This window comes from Aedes albopictus, chromosome 1, assembly GCF_035046485.1.
Source record: "Aedes albopictus strain Foshan chromosome 1, AalbF5, whole genome shotgun sequence".
Taxonomy (NCBI): Eukaryota; Metazoa; Arthropoda; class Insecta; order Diptera; family Culicidae; genus Aedes; species Aedes albopictus.
This window is the reverse complement of record NC_085136.1, coordinates 184,495,742-184,513,865: the sequence shown is the minus strand read 5'-3', so window position 1 is coordinate 184,513,865 and position 18,124 is coordinate 184,495,742. Positions and strand designations below refer to the sequence as shown.

The 18,124-nt window shown below is 45.6% G+C and overlaps 2 protein-coding genes and 1 long non-coding RNA gene across 5 annotated transcripts in view; 2 read left to right on the top strand and 1 right to left on the bottom strand.

Annotated features, from left to right (window-relative positions):
- LOC134285361 (uncharacterized) overlaps positions 1–6,290 on the top strand; it is a 130,684-nt gene extending 124,394 nt beyond the window's left edge. For all 3 annotated transcript variants that reach the window (XM_062845956.1, XM_062845955.1, XM_062845954.1), the window contains one exon: positions 801–6,290. The gene's annotated coding sequence lies outside the window, so the exon portion shown is untranslated. The remainder of the gene's footprint in view (positions 1–800) is intronic.
- Positions 1–18,124, bottom strand: part of LOC109405497 (tetraspanin-2) — a 45,137-nt gene that overhangs the window by 25,758 nt on the left and 1,255 nt on the right. The window lies entirely within an intron of this gene.
- LOC134285365 (uncharacterized) lies at positions 13,367–16,534 on the top strand. Its single transcript, XR_009996314.1, has 2 exons — positions 13,367–13,966; positions 14,024–16,534. It is a non-coding gene; the product is annotated as an uncharacterized LOC134285365 (long non-coding RNA).

Sequence of the window (18,124 nt, the reverse complement as noted above, 5' to 3'; positions counted from 1 at the left end):
ACAACAAGTTCAAGATAAAACTGAATCAACAATATTTCTGCATAATACACGGTTCGTGGCTGCCGTTCTCCATCCTCGGTCACGCCCGATGCTCGCCAAGTCACGCTCCACCTGATCCGCCCATCGTGCCCATTCTTGTGCCAACCGGATCTGTCGCGAACACCAACTTTGCAGACATATTGTCTGGCATTCTTGCAACATGCCCTGCCCATCATATCCTTCCGGCTTTGGCCACCTTCTCGATGCTGGGTTCGCCGTAAAGTGCAGCGAGCTCGTTGTTTCATCCTTCTTCGCCACACAGCGTTTTCCTGCACCCTGCCGAAGATCGTCCTTAGCACGCGTCGCTCGAAAACTCCGTGTGCTTGCAGGTCCTCCTCGATCATGGCCCATGTCTAGTGTCCGTAGAGGATCACCGGTCTAATTAGCGTTTTGTACATGGTGCATTTGGTGCGTGGGTGAATCTTTTTCGACCGCAGTTTCTTCTGGAGCCCGTAGTAGGCCCGACTTCCGCTGATGATGCGCCTTCGAATTTCACGACTTACGTTGTTGTCAGCCGTCAGTAAGGATCCGAGGTAGACGAATTCCCACCACCTCGAAGGTATCCCCGTCTATCGTAACATTACTAACCTGACGGATTCAGTCGTGTTCGGTTCCACCTACCAGCATGTACTTTGTTTTTGAGGTATTCACCACCAGTCCGACCTTTGCTGCTTCGCGTTTCAGGTGGGTGTACAGTTCTGCCACCGTTCCAAATGTTCAAATTGAACGGATTTTGTGAAAATCGTTCCCCGGCTGTTGAGCCATGCTCGTCGCATCACACCTTCCAGAGCGATGTTGAAGAGTAAGCATGAGAGTCCGTCACCTTGACGCAGTCCCCGGCGAGATTCGAATGAACTGGATAGTTCACCCGAAACCCTTACGCAGCTTTGCACACCCTCCATCGTTGCTTTTATTGCTGTGTGCGTTTAAGATGCAAACGGTGCCCAAATGCGCTTCAAACGCGGTGTTACCAAAGGCAAATTAGCAACTATATCCAAAACCACCGCCAACCTAGGATTTAAATGCTCCCACTGACATCGGGTTACTTGTTAGAAAATCTTACCGCATTTGGTGTTCCTGCATTTGATATTTGCGTTTCGAATGCACACAGCAATATCAGTCTAGTCAGCTTCCTAGGAAAGCCGTTTTCGTCCATGATTTTCCATAGCTCTGCGCGGGAGAATGAGATGAACAGAACGCTCATAAGGTGGTCCTTTATAAAAATGAAACATAAACCAAGCTCAAAGAACAATTGCAAATATTTGGAGTTTTCGAATGACGAGTGCTAAGGTAATATTTCGCTCTGTACTAGATAACGGTGTGGCGGGAGAGGGTGAGCCACGTGCTCGCAAAGCCAGAAGAATACGGTGGGCAGGATATACTACTAGAAATTTTTAGAATGATGCATATTGAAATGTCTTGAAACTGTTTAAAATTATCCATTGATAAGCTACTAGCAGATTGTTTTGGTTATTACTAATGTAACCCATTTCTGGAACATTTCAAACTGTAACTTTTTTTATTAGGAGAATATCAACTATGATAAGTCATCTAAAATAGATTTACATAGCTCATAGAAATAAAGTAGCTGCGCAAAAAAAAAATAAAAAAAATATTTTTTCAACGTTTCACGTGCATATGCCCCACTGTGTATTAAAACGAAAATTTCACCGTAGATTTCCGTTTAAATGACTGCAATAACTTTCTTTTATGGGGTTGAGGTACTCCAGAAAAAATCAGACATCTACTGTGATTGTGGCATAATTCGGGCGTTAATGGGTTAAGCGTTTTGTTTGGCTGATAATTTCGCGTTAATAACAAGTTTCAACGAAAGTGAATTGCAAAGTCCTCAAGATTTATTCGCTGGATTAACTTATGAAGGGCAACACTAATAAAACTGGAATGCAAAACGCCGTATTGAAGAAGTGGAGCAGCAACTGACTGATCTTCATCCAGGCATGATAAAATACTCGGTGAGGATGTTCCTTTTACTATGTTAACATTATCCTGTAATTATTACATAGTTATTTTCACTACACTGTGTCCAATAAGTTCTCATACAAAATACTAATTTTGGAAATATAATTTAATTTTACATCTCTGATTCATATTTGCAAACTGAATGCATGTTTTGAAGGGCCACACAATACTGATTAAATAAAGCATACGGTTTAGAATAACGTTATTTTCTATTTGTTTTATATATTTATTTTGTATGGCAAAAAGCATCTAAACTCGAATTTCTCGAAATGTTGTCCGGAATTCTTGCAACATGCCCTGCCCATCGTACCCTTCCGGTTTTGGCCACCTTCTGGATGCTGGGTTCGCCGTAAAGTGCAGCAAGCTTGTGGTTCACCCTTCTACGCCACATATCGTTCTCCTGCACACCGCCGAAGATCGTCCTTAGCACGCGTCGCTCGAAAACTCCGAGTGCTTGCAGGTCCTCCTCGAGCATGATCCATGACTCGTGTCCGTAGAGGACCACCGGTCTTTTTAGACTGAAGCTTTTTCTGAGGCCCGTAGACGAGCTTGGTGGTCTAGTGGCTACCGCTTCTGATTCATATGCAGAAGGTCCTGGGTTCAATCCCTGGCTCGTCCCTTTCCTCCTACTTTGAATCTTTCTATCTACTTTCTCTCTCACTCTCTCTCTCTCCTACATATACATCTCATGTATATTCGTTCGTAGCGATCGCTAGAACCAGAAACGGATTGAAATAAAGCCGTTTCCCTTCCTTCCAACTTTCATTACAGCACAGTGTCAATCTATCATATAACGCCTACAAGTTATGCAACCAAGCGGACTGTGCCGCTTCATAGTAATCTTCACACATTCTATCGCTTTACGCCTGGCACCCTTGCACCAATGCATGATCAATGTGCCAAAAATAAACATTTCCCACCAACACACCAACATCCGCATGACCTTGTGCAGGCGCAGAGGACTCAACGGCCTGATGTGGGCAAGCGAATGCAATCATCACTTCCCTCCCCTTCCCCCATTGACCTGCAACCTGACGCAGCAGGCGCCATTGTCGCCTAAAAATACAAGACCACCAATGCTCACACACTGAAGATGCCTGTTAGTCCCAAACAGCTATCTCATTGGTTCCTTGTGTGAGTGTAGCTGATCTGGCGATACTGGAGTTGCAACTGCGGGCGGTCAATCAAGCTCAAGCTCAAGCTCAAGCTGAAGCTTTTTCTGAGGCCCGTAGTAGGCCCGACTTCCGCTGATGATGCGCCTTCGAATTTCACGACTCACGTTGTTGTCAGCCGTCAGTAAGGATCCGAGGTAGACGAATTCCTCCACCACCTCGATGGTATCCCCGTCTATCGTAACATTACCACCCAGACGGATCCGGTTGTGTTCGGTTCCGTCTACCAGCATATACTTTGTTTTTGAGGCATTCACCACCAGTCCGACCTTTGCTGCTTCGCGTTTCAGGCAGGTGTACAGTTCGGTCACCGTTTAAAATGTTCTGGCATAGTGTCTATGTCGTCCGCAAAGCACACAAATTGACCGGATTTTGTGAAAATTGTTCCCCGGCTGTTGAGCCCGGCTCGTCGCATCACACCTTCTGGAGCGATGTTGAAGAGTAGGCATCAGTATTGGGAGAAACTCAAATTCTCAAATCTCATGGTCGAGTTGTTTCAAGCGCGATTCTTGACTCGCCAAACTCACCGCTGAAAAAATCATGCATGAGTTGACTCGTGATTTTACCCTTGCTTTATTTCTCGGTGTTCTTATTATTTACATCGAAGTTTTTAGGATTATTAGATAGAACAAAAGGCAATCCAGCGTACAATAACTTTGAATGCCGTTTAAATTGATTTGGATTCGTTTTACAAGCGAACGAGATTTCAGCGCTTGATTCGTGAGAGCGAGATTTTGCATGAAAATCTCGCGCGTGAGAAAATGATTCAAAATCGCGTGCGAGTTTGCTCACGCAGGAGCGGTTCATGAGTGTGCTTTGAGTGTGATTTTACCAACACTGGTAGGCATGAGAGTCCATCACTTTGTCGCAGTCCCCGGTGAGATTCGAATGGGCTATATAGTTCACCCGAAACCCTTACACAGTTTTGCACTCCATCGTTGCTTTTATCGGTCTAGTCAGCTTCCAAGGAAAGCCGTTTTCGTCCATAATTTTCCATAGCTCAGCGCGGTCGATACCGTCGTATGCAGCTTTGAAGTCGATGAACAGGTGATGCGTTGGGACCTGGTATTCACGTCATTTCTGAAGTATTTGCCATCCGGTGAAGATCTGGTCGGTTGTAGACCGGCCGTCGATGAAGTCAGCTTGATAACTTCCCACGAACTCATTCGTTTTAGGTGATAGACGACGGAAGATGATCTGGGATAGCATTTTGTAGGCAGCATTCAAAATAGTGATCGCCCTGAAGTTCTCACATTCCAAATGGTCGCCTTTCTTGGGAATGGCGCAGATTACCCCTTCCTTCCACTCCTCCGGTAGCTGTTCGGTTTCCCAGATCCTGACCATCAGCCAGTGCAGACAGGTGGCCAACTTTTCTGGGCCCATCTTGATGATTTCAGCTGCGATACCATCCTTACCAGCTGCTTTGTTAGTTTTGTTTGAGCTGATGAATGGCATCCTTAACTTCCCTCAGCGTGGGAGTTGGTTCATTTCCGTCTTCCGCTGGTTTCCCGTGCCTACGTTCTCCACGCCATTCAGGTGCCGATCGAAGTGCTGCTTCCATCTTTCGATCCCCTCGCGTCCGTCCGTCAAGAGGTCTCCGTCCTTATGCCTGCACATTTCGGCTCGCGGCAGGAAGTCGTTGCGGGATGCGTTGAGCTTCTGGTAGAACTTCGGTGTTTCTTGGGAACGGCACAGCAGTTCCATTTCTTCGCACTCCGCTTCTTCCAGGCGGAGCTTTTTCTCCCGAAAGAGGCGGGTCTGTTGTTTCCGCTTCTGTTTGTAACGTTCTACGTTCTGTCGGGTCGCTTGCTGCACGTACCCCCTGCTCTCGGCTGCGTCATTGATGGCACTCCAGCAGTCCTCTAGAGAGGCCTCATCGAGCTCGCCCTCGTCTGGCAACGCGGTCTCGAGATTCTGCGCATATGCTGAGGCGACATCCGGTTGTTTTAGTCGCTCTAGGTTGTACCGTGGCGGTCGCCGGTACCGTACATTGTTGATGACGGAAAGTTTTGTGCGCAGTTTGACCTTCACCAGATAGTGGTCGGAGTCGATGTTGGCGCCACGATTGTTCCTTACGTCCATTATGTCGGAGAAGTGCCGTCCGTCAACCAGAACGTGGTCGATTTGAGATTCCGTGTGCTGTGATGATCTCCAGGTGTGACGATAAGGGAGGCTGTGTTGGAAAGAGGTGCTACGTATGGCCATGTTTTTGGAGGTGGCGAAATGAATGAGTCGTAGGCCGTTTTCGTTCGTCTGCTGGTGGGCGCTGAACTTTCCAATCGTCGGTCTGAATTCCTCCTCCTGGCCTACCTGAGCGTTTAAATCTCCTATGATGATCTTGACGTCGTGGCTTGGGCAGCGGTCGTACTGCGCGTAAAATGCGTTCTTGTCACCATGAGTGCTTCCGGAGTGTGGGCTGTACACGTTTATTATGCTCAAGTTGAAGAATCGGCCCTTGATTCTGATGGAGTGGACGCACTAGCAGAGTTGCAACGGAACCACCGGGAAGACGAACGAAGAGCACCGAGAGCAGACAAAAAAACCGCGGACACTCTTTCGGGAACAATACAAGAAACGCGTCTTTACAAGTGATCGGTTTTATTTGAACTGAAAAAACGTTGGATACAGTGTTGTCAGTTTAGACGATTATACTTTTGCTCTACTGCTATAAACAAGGTTGCTATAAACAAGGTGCTCATCCATTCCCAACACTCCTCCTGGATGAGTATCTTGTTACTGTCCCTTCAATCCCGCTTTCTTCAAAAAGATACTGAGTTTGGCCGGACCGACTGGTTTAGTCAAAGCGGGGGGGCAATACACAAGATCTATTGTATTCTGTTCGCACAACTCACGTATGAAGTTCCTCTTTGTGTCAATGTGTTTTACCCGTCCACTGGATCGCTCCGCCTTAGCGAAGCTCAAGCAACCCATGTTGTCTTCGTAAAGAACCGTCGGCTTCTCTTGAGGCTCATTCAGCTCCGCCAAAAGTCGTCGTAACCATATCGTTTCTTGACAGGCCAAAGCTAGCGCGTTGTAATCAACCTCCAACGGTGATAAGGCTACCGAATCCTGTCCTTTGCTAGTCCAACTGACCGGGGCTTCGCCGTAGAAAAATATGAAATCGGTTGTAGACCGTCGAGTTCACCTGTCCCTGGCCCAATCCGAGTCGGAGATCCGACCAGATTCCATCCGTCCTTCGGCCCGTACTTCAGTCTGTAGTGTTTCGTCCCGTTGAGGTACTGCAAAACTCTTCTGGCTGCATTCCAATCGCTTTTGTTTGGTTGACTAACTTTACGACCCAACAATCCAACGCTCAGGGATAAATCGGGCCTTGCATTGACTGCCAGATACAAGAGGGCGCCAACCAAGCTCCTGTACAACGTCGTGTCTGCGAATCCTGGACTGTCTTCGTTTTCAGCAGTGTAACCGAGATCCATCGGAGTCTTCACAGCATGGGAGTTCTCCATCTGGAATCGCCGGAGAACACACTCGATGTAGGGAGTCAAACGAAGAGAATACCCTAGAAAATGATGGATTAGACCGAGCGATGTAACTTCGAACTTGTCACGGAGGCATCTGAATACTTCGTCAATCTCCTTTTCATCTACGCTTCCAATCATAAGGTCGTTCACGTAGACTATCAAGTACACGTCCTTCTGTCCACGGCGTACGTAGAGACACGGATCAGACTCACAGGGCTTGAACTTCATTTCCACCAGCACCGAATGTAGCGTTCTATTCCAGCATCTGGCAGACTGCCGCAAGCCATAGATGCTCTTGCGCAGTTTGCACACCAGACCCTCATTTCCTGCGATGACGAATCCGGGTGGCTGGGACATGTAGAGCTCCTTGTTCACCGTACCGTTGAGATACGCCGTTTTGAAGTCGTACTGTTTAAGTACCATACCTTTCTTGCTGACCACCGCCAACAGTACACGTAATGTCGCTTGTCTAGTCACCGGGGCGTAAACCTCGGTAAAGTCGATCCCGTAGAGCTGGGTGTAGCCCTTAGCGACGATACGAGCCTTGTGTTTTACTACACACTTAGAAAAAATGACGGATTACGGTAAAATTTTACCGTAATCTCAACAGCTGAACGTACGGTAAAAAGTTCGGTGATTTTTCAAACCACCGAACGTACTGCGAATCTCAGGAAAATAGATGCAACGTTCGGTACTTTTTACAAATTTACCGTAAAAATCACAGAACGTTCGGTATGTTTGTTTACAAATGAATTCTCAATATCACTGAACGTACGGTAAATTTTACAAATTTACGGCGATTTTATGCGAGCACAAAAAAAAACAATATTTTCATAAAAAACGTCGATGATGGGATTGAATACATGACCTTCTGATCAGGAACCACACTTGCTGCCACTGTACAAGAGAGTCTTGCTTGGAGATAATGCGCAAATTCTAATAGAACTGATGCTCGAAGCTGCCGGCGTGGCTGTCAAACGCATTTTACAGTAGTACGGTAAAATAGTCCCATCACCGATCTGTTCGGTAAAATATTCACAGGTCCCCTGTAAATTTGTCTGATTTCACCGGTTCTTCGGTGATTTCTTAGATTTCACCGATTTTCTCCTGCAATTTCATCGATTTCGCCGTAATACTGTAGTTTGCTTGTTTACAGACCAGTTTCGGTGATTTTTTTCACCGAATACTGTAATTTATTCTAAGTGTGTACTTTACCTTCTGCATCTCGCTTAAGCTTAACCACCCACTTCGTCCCAATCAACTTCTTACCTGGAGGCAGCTGCACTAACTCCCAGGTCTGGTTAGCGGTGTGCGCCGCCATCTCCACTTCCGTAGCTTTCTTCCAATCAGGCACATCCATTGCTTCACGATAATCTTCGGGCTCTTCATCGACAGTAACTTGTCCCCGCTACAAAGTCCTGGTATCGTCCGGGCAATACTCCCCGAGTACGTCGGTCAGCTCTGTTTAGCACTGGTTGTTCATATGGGTTCTCCAATTCGAAGCCCAGAAAGTCACTATCGTTCATCTCACTAGCATCGTCGTATTCCGACTGTTCTTGTTCATCATTCACTTGTAACTGTCCTTCACGATTTTAAAAAATCACTTCTTCGTTTTCGCTCACACTTTCGCCACGCTGCTCCACAGCAATCTCTGGAACTGGTGGCTCCTCCTCCAGCTGATCTGTGCCATTCCTCAGCTCCAGAAAGCGCGCGTCGCGGCTGATGGTGACGCGGTTGGTCGCACGGTCAAGGAAGCGATAGCCTTTGTGCTGAGTTGAGTAGCCGATGAACACCATTTTTCTCGCCTTCGGGTCGAATTTCTTTCGCTTTTGGTCAGGTACGTGAACGAACACTTCGCACCCAAACACTTTCAGCTCCGCCAAGTCCGGCTGTCGGTCCGTCCACAATTCGTAGGGAGTCTTGTCTACAGCTCGTGATGGTAACCGATTCTGGACGAAATTCGCGGTCAGCACTGCCTCTCCCCAATAACATTTCGGCAGCCCAGCGTCCAGTAGCATGCAGTTGACCATCTCCTGCAAGCTGCGATTTTTCCTCTCCGCTACCCCATTCTGTTGAGGTGTGTATGGGGTAGTGTACTGCGGAAGAATGCCCTCCGCCTTGTAAAACTCCTGCAAGCTGTCGCCTATATATTCGCCTCCTCCATCCGACCTAATTACCTTAGGCTTCCGGCCAAACACATTTTCGGTCCATCGGACGTACTTCCGAATTTTGTGTTCAGCTTCGCTCTTAGACTTCAGGAGAAATACAGCGCAGAAACGACTGAAGTCGTCAATCAGGGTAATAAAATACTTATTCCCGCTCCCTGTCGCATTTTCCATTGGTCCACACAAATCTGTGCGGATCAGATCCAATGGCTGCGCAGACATGCGCTCTCCTAACGATGGAAAAGGTTTTCTGGCTAATTTAGCCCTGATGCAGCACTCGCAGACTACTCGCTTACCGCAGTCCTTGACCTCGAAACCGCTGACCAGTTCCTTCGACGTGATGGCGCTCACCACGTTCATGTCGCGGTGACCAAGCCGCCGATGCCATGTGTGTTGACACATATCGGTGTGCGACTCTTTCACCGCCGCCGCTGCTAGACACTGCACATCACTCTTCAACTTGTACTGGCACCCGGCCAGCTCACCGACTGCGACCACTTTTTGATCCGGATTTTGGATCTCACAACTGTCCACTTTAAACACTACCGTGAATCCCTTTTCGGCCAGTTTACGTACCGAAATCAGTCCGCCCTCCAAAGCGGGGACGTATAGCACTTTTTCCAGTGTAATCACAACTCGCTGGCCATTACCGTTTACCCCAACAACGTTCCCACTACAGACACCGCATGACTTTGTATGCGTACCGTCGGCCAGAGTGGCATCAACAACGACATTGTTCTTGAATTCGACGAAGAACCTCTTGTCATTTGTCATATGACAAGTGCTCCCGCTATCGATTGTCCAAGCGCCCGGGACAGCACCACCCGCCACAAAACACAATGCACTACAGACCGAATCATCTGCCACCACTGGTTTCGACTGCTGCTTGTTTCCCGCTTGCATTTTCTTCGCCTCCTGCCCAGAAGACGGCTTCTTCTTCGATTCACTGTCGTTGTTCTTCATCGCAGCCAGCTTGCGGCAATTTCTCTTGTAATGGCCAGGTTGTTTACAAAAGAAGCACTTCACTTTGTCGGAGTTCACTTTTGCCTCTGCCTTGAGGGTTGAGGGCTTTTTCTTTCCTCGCAACGATTCCACTCGGACCCGCACGCTTATTGCAATCATCGCGCAACCGAGCCACTACCAAATCCATGGTTAAATCTTGCGGTGGGTGATTTTCAAAGCGACATAACAAAACTTACGAACGATGGGGGAAGGCTGCGCAGCATCATAATCACCCGCAACTGCTCACTGAGCTCAACACCCACACTGTCAAGCCTTTCGAACAAATTTTCCATTTCTTCGAGGTGTTTTTCCACCTCCCCATTTTCACCGAGGTTCATTGAGTACAGTTGTTGCAAGAGCATTGCCTGTGTGCCAATCGTAGCCTTTTCGTGATAGGCTTTTAGATTGTTCCACATATCACTCGCCGTTTCGGCCTTTTTCACGAGTCGCAGCTGACTAACATCAATGAACAACGAAATCGTCGCCCGAGCTTTAACGTCCTTCTTTTTCCACTGCGCGTAACCAGCATCGTTCTGGTCCGGCTGTGGGTCGGCTATCACTTCCATGTTTCTTCACGCTCAAGTAGCGCCTTCATGCGGAATTTCCACGAGACAGTTCCCGCTACTCAGCTTCGAAAAATACACTTTCATCCCATCCGCCATTTTGCTTTTCCCACACAAAATCTCTTCTTGGAAGGCCGAACAAAAATTCCCCTCCGGAAAACAGCTCTCGACCGAAACCGCAACAATGAACACTTTTCAATTCACTTCCGGCACTTGGGCCCACAACCTGATGGAGTGGACGCACTAGCAGAGTTGCAACGGAACCACCGGGAAGACGAACGAAGAGCACCGAGAGCAGACAAAAAAACCGCGGACACTCTTTCGGGAACAATATTGTGGATTTACCGGCTACTTGTATTCTACCGGTCGCTTCAGTATGGCCTCCAAAGTAGCCGTTTTATAAAAAGAGAAACTTAAAAATGTTTTTAAACATTTTTATTGTATGCGCTATTCCTCGTTGCCACTAGCTATTCAGCGACATTCATTTTTTGACAATCAAGTTGATTTTTATATGAAAACGGCTACTTTGTAACGGCTACTCAAGTAACCGTTAGAATACAAGTAGCCAGTAAATCCACAATACAAGAAACGCGTCTTTACAAGTGATCGGTTTTATTTGAACTGAAAAAACGTTGGATACAGTGTTGTCAGTTTAGACGATTATACTTTTGCTCTACTGCTATAAACAAGGTTGCTATAAACAAGGTGCTCATCCATTCCCAACAGATTCTCAACCTGCACATTCTTTCATCGATCGGCCAGCAACCGATCACGCGCCTCTGCATATCACCCATCACGATGAAATCTGTTCCCAGCTCACGTGTGTTGCCGCAGCTCTGGTAGATAGTATGATTAGCTCTAAACGTTCGCACCATGGATTCTGTCCAACACACCTCCTGCAGCGCTACGATGCCGAACTCGTGGTCTTTCAGTAGATCGATGAGTATGGGGGTGCTCCCAATGAAGTTGGGAGATTGGCAGTTCCACGTACTGAGTTTCCAATCGCAAGTCCTTTTTTTTCGCTGGGGTTGTTGCCGTTTGTCTTGGTTCATATTATTATGTTGCTGATTTTCCGTTACAATGTTTCTTACAGCTGGCTCGTAGGGCCTACTTTCCGGAGGACCATAGTGTATAGTTGAGCTTAGAGTCCTTCCCTGGCACTCGGACGTTAATCAGCCGCCCCTAACATGGGGATCAGACGCTATTGTGAACCGCTCCTTCCGGAGAACAGACGCTCAGGTTTGCAGAAGCAAACCCTCTCCTTCCGTGTCAGCCTATGACCAAAGTTCTCACCGGGGTTGGTTACCCGATCTTCCCTAAGGCTGCTCGTAGTTTCCGGCCGGTACCACCGGGAGGTAGGGATAGGAGTTGCTGGGCAGAGTCTATAGTGGATCATAATAGGAACTGTATTGCGTAGCATACTGAGCCTTTACCGTGCCAGTGTAGATACTATATATTAATAACACTATACTATATATTAATAACACAGAGCACCCCAGAAATCAACAACCATGCTGCTGATGGAAGGTACGTCCGCAATCTTTCTCTCTTCATCACCCAGGGCCCCAACGTCTGCAGCACAGCCGAATGAATTAACTACACCGGCTGTTTTCCTACTCTCCGCATTGACCAATGTGGCGCTAGCTTCTATGCGCGAAAAATCGCTAAAAGTAAATCGCAAAAATATTGTGTGGCGAATAGCATCTAAAGGCAAATTTATCGAAGTGGAATACATTATTCGAAAAAAATATTTGGTAGTGGTTGTGCACAATATTGACTACTATTAAGCCTACCAAATATTTTTTTCAGTAAAAGCTTCATATTTCAAGTAATTCAAGTTTAGATGCTTTTCACCATACAAAATAAAATGGATTTACTCCTGCTGATCAACTGTGGGTGTGCGCCAAGCGGGACTACCCGCTTTGCGCGCAGCCACAGTTGATCAGCAGGAGTAAATCAATTTAATTTTGTATGGCGAAATGCATCTAAACTTGAATTACTTGAAATACAAAGCTTTTCCTGAAAAAATATTTGGTAGGCTTAATGGTGGTCACCATTGCGCACAACCACTACCAAATATTTTTTCGAATAATGTGTTCCACTTTGAAGAATTTGCCTTTAGATGGTATTCGCCATACAATATTTTTGCGATTTACTTTTAGCGATTTTTCTCGCATAGAAGCTAGCGCCACATTGGTCGATGCGGAGAGTAGGAAAACAGCCGATGTAGTTAAAGGACTACCAGCTTGGCGCGCGCCCACAGTTGATCAGCAGGAGTAAATTCATTTTATTTTATATGGCGAAAAGCATCTAAACTCGAATTTCTCGAAATGGGAAGCTTTTACCGAAAAAATATTTGGTAGGCACCAAACCGGTCATCATTGTGCACAACCGCTACCAAATATATTTTCGAATAATGTGTTCCACTTCGAGAAATACGCCATTAGATGCTATACGCCATACAATATTTTTGCGATTTACTTTTAGCGATTTTTCGCGCATAGAAGCTAGCGCCACATTGGTCAATGCGGAGTGTAGGAAAACAGCCAAAGCATTTAATTCATTCATTCATGATAATAGTTCCACTCACCACAGACAAACAGACGTAACATTAAGAACAATGAATTAAATGCTTTGGCTGTTTTCCTACTCTCCGCATCGACCAATGTGGCACTAACTTCTATGGGCGAAAAATCGCTAAAAGTAAATCGCAAAAATATTGTATGGCGTATAGCATCTACAGGCGTATTTCTCGAAGTGGAACACATTATTCGAAAAAATATTTGGTGGCGGTTGTGCAGAATGATGACCGGTTTGGTGCCTACCAAATATTTTTTTTTCGGTAAAAGCTTTTCATTTCGAGAAATTCGAGTTTAGGGGTGATACACAAATTATGTCACACAAAAACGAACCATTTTCAAACCCCCCCCCCCCCACCCCCATGTCACACTTTTTGTATGAAACCTTAAAAAAAATGTATGGGTCGTCACGTTGTAACGTTTGCACATGCCCATTTTCTAGAAACGAACTACTGCTTCTCATTTTCTACCAACCAATCAAATTTGATTGCCACTAAGAAGAAGAATTCTGTAATACTTTGCCATCCCCGATAGTATAAAAATCAGGGCCCAACAAACGATCGTGGAACAGTATCTCTTCGCAAACCAAGCAGTGAAGTTTAATCAGCAGAGAGCGAGGATCCCTACCTACCATTCCCTCATCTGCCGAGCGAGCCAGTGCAAAGCCCGACACTTCCGCAGCTATACCCTGGTTAAGCCAAGCGAGCTCCAGTACAAATCATCCCAGCCTCTGTTCAGAGGTGCGTGGGCCACGATGTCGTCACACAGACCTATTGGATGTTGGCTATTGCGAGAGCTCTGCCGAGGCACAAAACCGCAATTATCATTGCGAACAACAATCCGCACAGCATTTCTAAATGCCGCAAACAATGTTATAAAGAGTTATAACCCCTCCGTTATCAAACCCTCAAACCCTCTCCTCCTCTGCAACAGTAGTGTGAATAGAACAGAAATCATCCGCATGGGGACATTAGCAGAACCGATGTAAGTAGAGTGAAGTGATATTTTGAACCTATTGTGATAGTGTGCTTACCACAACAGCACCACCAACTGGTGATCGGTTTCTACGGAGAGATGTACCTGCATGAACGACTCCACGCAGCAGAGGCAGCGATACGGGCAGAAAAAGGCTTAGGCCGAAGAATACGGTTGTGCGCACAACAAATTGTGTTATGATAGGAAGATTAGGCTGGTCCAAAAAATTTAATTATTCCTTTTGCAAGAAGACGAAAATTGTTTTAAATATAGTGTCAAGCATATTTGATTGGTGTTTTAGTGTCAGTTTTTGTATTTCGTTTGGCTTTATTAGTTACACGACTCCACGACTGCCGCTGGCTAAATCCGGGCACCCAATTCTGCGAACTCGAAGTTCCGTATCAGGCTGTGGTCTGATTGGCGCTAAAGCGGAACTTTTAAGCCAGAGTCAATCAAAAATTGTGTCTTGTTGATCTTGTTGCCGGGGAAAACGTTACAACGTTACGCGAAATCCCCCCTCCCCCCTAAAAGCGTGACGTAATTTGTGCATGACCCCTTAGATGCATTTCGCTATACAAAATAAAATGATTTTACTCCTGCTGACCAACTTGAACGCACTCCCTGCGGGTAATCTACCCAGTACGGAGGGTTAGCCTAAAATTAGCCTAATATAAGACTAACTGGTCAGCATGTTAGGCTAACTTTTTGTCTCACTTTTGGCTAATGTTAGTCCAAAATTAGACAGATATGACACATTTTTACGTAAAATTCCATCGTCCCGTTCACACTACCATCTCCCGGTGGACTGTAATAACAACAGAAGGCGCTAGTGTGAAACGTCAAACGCAAAGAAAAACTATGCGTGTATCTCTGGTTGTGAATGTCACAACTATGAAGATTTGAATGAATTAAATGCTTTGGCTGTTTTCCTACTCTCCGCATCGACCAATGTGGCGCTAGCTTCTATGCGCGAAAAATCGCTAAAAGTAAATCGCAAAAATATTGTATGGCGAATAGCATCTAAAGGCGTATTTCTCGAAGTGGAACACATTAATCGAAAAAATATTTGGTAGCAGTTGTGCACAATGATGACCGGTTGGGTGCCTCCCAAATATTTTTTCGATAAAAGCTTTTCATTTCGAGAAATTCGAGTTCCCTCCCCCTGGATATTCAATCTTGACGCGATGGGAGGGCTTAACCCATTAGCACTTTAGCGCCAGTTTATTCACCATCGCTTGGACTTTGAGCTAGATATATCTGGTTTACGAGGTAGCACAAGTGAAGGAATCGGCCGTAAGTGCTAATGGGAACCAAAGGAGTATCCGTTGTGCATTTATCACAAGTCAAAGACAAGTTATAATTCAGCTTGTATAGACCAGACCTACTCTTTGCATTCTTTGAATCTTTCAAATTTAAAAATAATTGTTAAATTTTATGTAACGCAAGAGTGGGTAGGGGAGGTCTCTGCGTTACACTCTCCACTCTTCATTCATCACTTGAGTTCGAAAGTACCAAGGACAGGGAACGCTAGGATAAGTTGACTTACAGCCTTACAGATTAGGTTATGTGAACAATTAAATACATTACCATTAGAAAATTATGGACTGATTAGGTTAAGATTAAACTGTTGATTTTAAAAATGAGTTTATATTTGTATTTCTTATTTTTATAGGTTTTGTAGGGATGAATATATAAAAGTAGACAAATAATCTTTTTCATTTTTATTGAGTGTGTTTTTGGAGGCGAAATCGAAATGCCGCTTTTTCATTTGGTTCGGCCGCGAGCGCGTCGTCGTCGTCGTCTATTTCACAGTGATCATCTTCGTACGGGGCAGTTCAGTGTGTTTTTGGAGGCGAAATCGAAATGCCGCTTTTTCATTTGGTTCGGCCGCGAGCGCGTCGTCGTCGTCGTCTATTTCACAGTGATCATCTTCGTACGGGGCAGTTCAGTGTGTTTTTGGAGGCGAAATCGAAATGCCGCTTTTTCATTTGGTTCGGCCGCGAGCGCGTCGTCGTCGTCGTCTATTTCACAGTGATCATCTTCGTACGGGGCAGTTCAGTGTGTTTTTGGAGGCAAAATCGAAATGCCGCTTTTTCATTTGGTTCGGCCGCGAGCGCGTCGTCGTCGTCGTCTATTTCACAGTGATCATCTTCGTACGAGGCAGTTCAGTGTATTTTTGGAGGCGAAATCGAAATGCCGCTTTTTCATTTGGTTCGGCCGCGAGCGCGTCGTCGTCGTCGTCTATTTCACAGTGATCATCTTCGTACGGGGCAGTTCAGTGTGTTTTTGGAGGCAAAACCGAAATGCCGCTTTTTCATTTGGTTCGGCCGCGAGCGCGTCGTCGTCGTCGTCTATTTCACAGTGATCATCTTCGTACGAGGCAGTTCAGTGTATTTTTGGAGGCGAAATCGAAATGCCGCTTTTTCATTTGGTTCGGCCGCGAGCGCGTCGTCGTCGTCGTCTATTTCACAGTGATCATCTTCGTACGGGGCAGTTCAGTGTGTTTTTGGAGGCAAAATCGAAATGCCGCTTTTTCATTTGGTTCGGCCGCGAGCGCGTCGTCGTCGTCGTCTATTTCACAGTGATCATCTTCGTACGGGGCAGTTCAGTGTGTTTTTGGAGGCAAAGTCGAAATGCTGGAGTGTGCGGTGGACGCGTCGTGGATCGAGTCGGTTCCGAATTTTTCGCTTCCCGTCGGCGCTAGTTCCCAATACACTTCAAGTTGTTAATACATATTTTCTTTCATTTTTTGCATTTACACAAAAGAGTGAAAAGTGTTGGTTCGGGCTCGCCGGTCGAGAAAAATCCGGGCGCCGACAAGTGAGTCGCGTTCAGTGTATTTCTGTGTGGAATAGACTAAAGGTTTCTGCTCCCTAGTGGAGTGGAGACGCGCGATAGAATTTTTTTTTTGGTTAGTTCTTGCGTCGAAAAGTGGTCGGTTGTTAACGGTGGTTTGTGTATATTGATCCATTGTCAAATCATATCACCAACCATAGGTGACTCCCGGACTGACAATGTACCTTACCCTACTAACAAAAAAAATCCTTCCTGAGACAAACGTGGAGATGCAGCGATTCGCGGTCTTTATAACAACGTTTGTCTTACTAACATTCCCTCCCATCCTCGATGACCGTAAGGACGTGGCCGGCGCCGTTATTGACCCTATTAAAGTTGGGAGCTCTCGACCTGTGTACATTGAGAATAGTAAGCTAGTCCTAAGCCCTATTCATTGGTTCCTTGTGCAATTTCGATTGCTCTGGTCAATCACGGAGTAGCAACTACGAATTGTGCGGTCATCTATGCTCATGCTCATGCTCAAAAGCTTTTCATTTCGAGAAATTCGAGTTTAGATGCTTTTCGCCATACAAAATAAATATTTTACTGCTGACCAGCACTGAACGCACTCCCTGCGGGTAATCTATTGATCGTTAATAGCGTGATCGAAAGAAATGTTGCCAGTTTTACGGCTGCTTGTCTTTGCTCTCACCATTAAACTGCGAAGTTTTATTTATCAATTTTACCCAAAAACTGTATTCAGGTGGTTGAAAGATAACAATAACTAATTTTGAACCATGTTATTGCATCTTTTGCACCGTATTCGACCCCCTGCAAAAAATTTTTGTCCCACCACAATACGCTCCCACCAGTTTTAGCATACATTGGTTCGTTTCGCTGCTAGAATTTTTAAGCGTCGGTTACACTTTTTGGGTGGTGCATGGAATAATCGGTTTGTTTACTTGCTACTTCCTTTGGTGTTTGACGTGTGACCAAATATTTCAAACGTTTGAACATTTGCACGGTAATCTAAAGTGCAAAGCAAGATGCAATAAAACACTTGATCATGAAAAAGGTACCGTCGTGCGGAGCTTCTTTATACAGAGTAGTGAATGTATTTCCTCAATTTTTACACATAATAATTGTGAGTATGTATGTAGGATGCATGCAAAATTTGAACTAAATCCTTCAATAAACAAAAAAGTTGTCCATACACCAATCGGAGACATCTCACATAGAACCAGAGGGGGGCTACTTTGGACATTCATAATTAAAACAAAACTGCAGTTAAAATTCCGGGTTTATTTAAAATACTACTTTGTACCAATACTGTTGTATAGTATATCATACATGATTTCAATAAATATATGCGTTTTTAGGTGGTTCTGTGCT